The following is a 3,288-nucleotide window of genomic DNA, read 5'->3' on the forward strand; positions in this document are numbered from 1 at the left end:
TCAATAAGTTTTAAAAATATAAAATATTATAAATATTTTTGTGAGGCAAGAGGAATATTGTTGGGTCTTCTAGTTACAAATCACAGGATCCTAGAGATAACAATGAACACTCCCAAAAGCTCCCATTTAGGAAGTTTTTGGTTGATGGCATGACCCCTGAAGGGATCTGACCTCCTGAGAGAGTGACTCATAAATAATTACTATTTTTTATGATACAAATATTTTTGAAGAACAACTAAAGTCTTCATTAAAATGGCATTATGCTCCTATGAGATTTCCCCATTCCCTAAGATTAATATCACAGTTGAGGAGACCTGAGTATTTTTTTTTTTTTACCTTACAATTGTACCTGAATAATTATTTTGTGCAGTGCCATAGGTTAAATGCATATCATGAAATTCACTTTCTTCCCGATTGCCATTTCTGTCACTTAAGTCAATGGAAGTCCACAAAAATACAGTATGACTCAGAATATTGGAGCTGTGGCTAAGCAAGAAAAGTTCATTCAAAATTGATTTTCTTTCAGGAATCCTTGATATTCTTCATTCCAATTGTTCACCTCTACTGTAGGGCTCAGTAAACACTTAAGGAAGTTGCCGTGCACTGCAACCTGCCGGAGACATGAAGGAATGTACAGGAGGATAATCGCAACATCATCAACTCAATTCTCCAAGGTTGCTGGCCAATAATGCTGTTCTAATTGAATAACTTATCCACAGCTATTTCCCCTGGGAAAGCCGAAGGCTCAGCCTCAGAAAGAGGCAGATGGTGCCGCATATACAATGAAACCTGTAATTTTCTCTTGCCATTGGACATGTTAACAGTGGGCTGTTTCTGCTTATTCCTTAGTATTTTATTTTAATAGTCCCTTCCCAAATTATAATGTACGATGAAGTAGCCAAAGACGGATTCAGTGATACATATCATATTTAATTTATCATTCCTCTAGCTCACTGAACAACTCACTTGGTAGTCAGCAGCAGTATATGTCAGGGACAGGTGCAAGCTGAAAAGAAAGCGACAGAAAAGGACCCAATTAAAACCAAAAGGGGAGATGAGTCTTCAGGGTGACATGGCATTCACTAGCAGCAAAGTGTGCAATATCAAATGCATTCTAATTCTGATTTTTTTTTTTAACAGTAATTTGCCATGGGACAGGCACATCCCATGTATTTGGGAAGACAATGGGAAGGTTCTGTTTTCTGCTCCAAGACTGATTTAACCAGTTGGATCTGGAAGGGGATAAAGGGCCCTGTGGCTGCTTGATTTTCATTGTCTAGTGGCAGCCAAAGTTGGAAAAGAGAGAAGTGCAGGCTTTAAAGGCAAGCAGCAACAGCTCATCAGCGGTCTAACAACACGACAGATGACAGGCCCAGAGGCACACCCAGGGCCGCCAGCCCATCAGCCTGTGCAGGATGTCAGAGAGCAGCTGCAGCAATGGAAGAAGATCATCCAGACTTGAATGTTTGGGCCTTGCTAAGACCATAGAGTCTTTGTGCTTTGGAAACAGTCCTCCATACAGAAACCCCTTCCTAGAAAAGCGTGGAAACAAACCAGGTTAGAATGGACACAAGAGAAAGGAGACCATGCTAATACTCTTGTGCAATGCTTCCTGGGCAGGAATTATGTCATAAAGGATGTTCCATTCTGCAAAGCCATGTCTCTCTCTCTGTGGTTTGCCTCAGAGGAGGGGCCTTTCATAGCTGTAGTGAGTAAAGGGGATCTCGCTGATGTTCATCAGATATGCCAAGGCACAGGAAGAAAGCATTGAGGTCACAGGGCAGCTCAGGTCCACCTGTGGTAATTGAAAACGGGTGATGAGATGGGGTTGATTTTAGTTTGGAAAAGTAAATTAGTGCTGCACCACTCGGACATGGCTAACTCAGGAAGCCTCTGGCTTGTATGAGACATCCAACATGCCTTTCGGAAAGAAATGACACAACAATTAATGTGTCAAATAATAATGTGCCACTCGAAGAAAGATAATTGTACCCAGCGTCAGGTAGTTATTAGGTCAGAACGAATGCTCATCTTTTCAAAGGCAACAGCGTCTATTCACTCTGGCATCCTACTGTAAGTACAGTATTGTGTTCATAATCACACAGACTGAAACCGGGGACACTGGGTTTTATCTGATTTTTCTACATTTGGAAATCCCTAAACAGCAAACTCAGTCATGTGAAACACAAATGAGTGTGATGAAAGACAGATTGTTATACTGGAGAAGAGGCTTTCTGTGCTTTTCACATAATATAGAGCATGGGGACTGTTCCCAAGAAGGTTTAAGCATATGTAACAAAACCTATCAGACCTGAGTTTGCTCATGTGTAAATGATAGTCTTTCCTTCTGGTGATTTAATGCATGAGGACATCAATCAGTCACATCATGGCCTCAGAAGTCCTTGTTCAATTTCTGGTGCCATAACTTACTCGATGTGGGATTTGGACAAGTCATTTAACCTCACTGCGATTCTGTTTCCTCATTTGAAAAGCAGAAATAGAAGAGCCTGCTGTAGATTTAGCTCCACATCTGTTGGGAGGTCAAAGAAGAAAGGATATGAAAAGATGTTTGTAAATATAAAGAACCATGTAAATATAAGACATTATTTTATTAATGCTCCAGATCAATTGATGTTTAGTGAATGATAAAATGTGATATCATTTGAACAGACACAGTTTTACTTAAGAAAAACTAGGCAATGGCTTCTGTCCTTACAAATGAAAACCTTCATAATAAATGGGGGCTCTCAAGACCACCTGCCCAAAACTGAACTAAATCCTTACTTCATTCAACCAAGAATGGGGAACTGAAATACATGATTATTATATATACATATGCTTCTGTTTCATCCACTCAGGCATGCTTGTGATGAGATAGGAAAAAATAGCCATCTTTAGAAGGAGAGAAACACTGGGTTCGGGGTATTTCTTCTGTACAGACAATTGGCCTGGTTATTGTCTAAAGGTATTTAAAATTAATAGAATGCAATTTTATAGAATATTAATAGAATGCTATATAGAATATTCAAAGCAAAGCTATTTTAAGGTATAGCTTCTGTACCTTGTCCTCGCATGAAGATGCATTCTCAACTGATAGCTTGACTATATGGACAACAAATCGTAAAAGAAAAATTTACAGTGTGGTGTTTGATCTTCAGTAGCTTATGATAGGCATTCATACCTGTAAAGAGATCTTGTTAGGGGAAACAAACTAATATATAACAAACAGATAATTAAAGTAAGCAGCACTGAGACAGAGAAGAGTTGGTGACTTAGCCTGCTGAAGAT

At 39.3% G+C, this 3,288-nt stretch overlaps 1 long non-coding RNA gene across 1 annotated transcript in view; it reads left to right on the forward strand.

Moving 5' to 3' along the window:
• LOC108540372 (uncharacterized) overlaps window positions 1–2,995 on the forward strand; it is a 4,448-nt gene extending 1,453 nt beyond the window's left edge. The window contains exons 2-3 of the long non-coding RNA XR_001888653.1: window positions 527–674; window positions 1,141–2,995. This is a non-coding gene — a long non-coding RNA (uncharacterized LOC108540372). The remainder of the gene's footprint in view (window positions 1–526; window positions 675–1,140) is intronic.
• Window positions 2,996–3,288: the final 293 nt, after the last annotated feature.

This window comes from Rhinopithecus bieti, unplaced genomic scaffold (genome assembly GCF_001698545.2).
Source record: "Rhinopithecus bieti isolate Rb0 unplaced genomic scaffold, ASM169854v2 scaffold_17962, whole genome shotgun sequence".
NCBI classification, from domain to species: domain Eukaryota; kingdom Metazoa; phylum Chordata; class Mammalia; order Primates; family Cercopithecidae; genus Rhinopithecus; species Rhinopithecus bieti.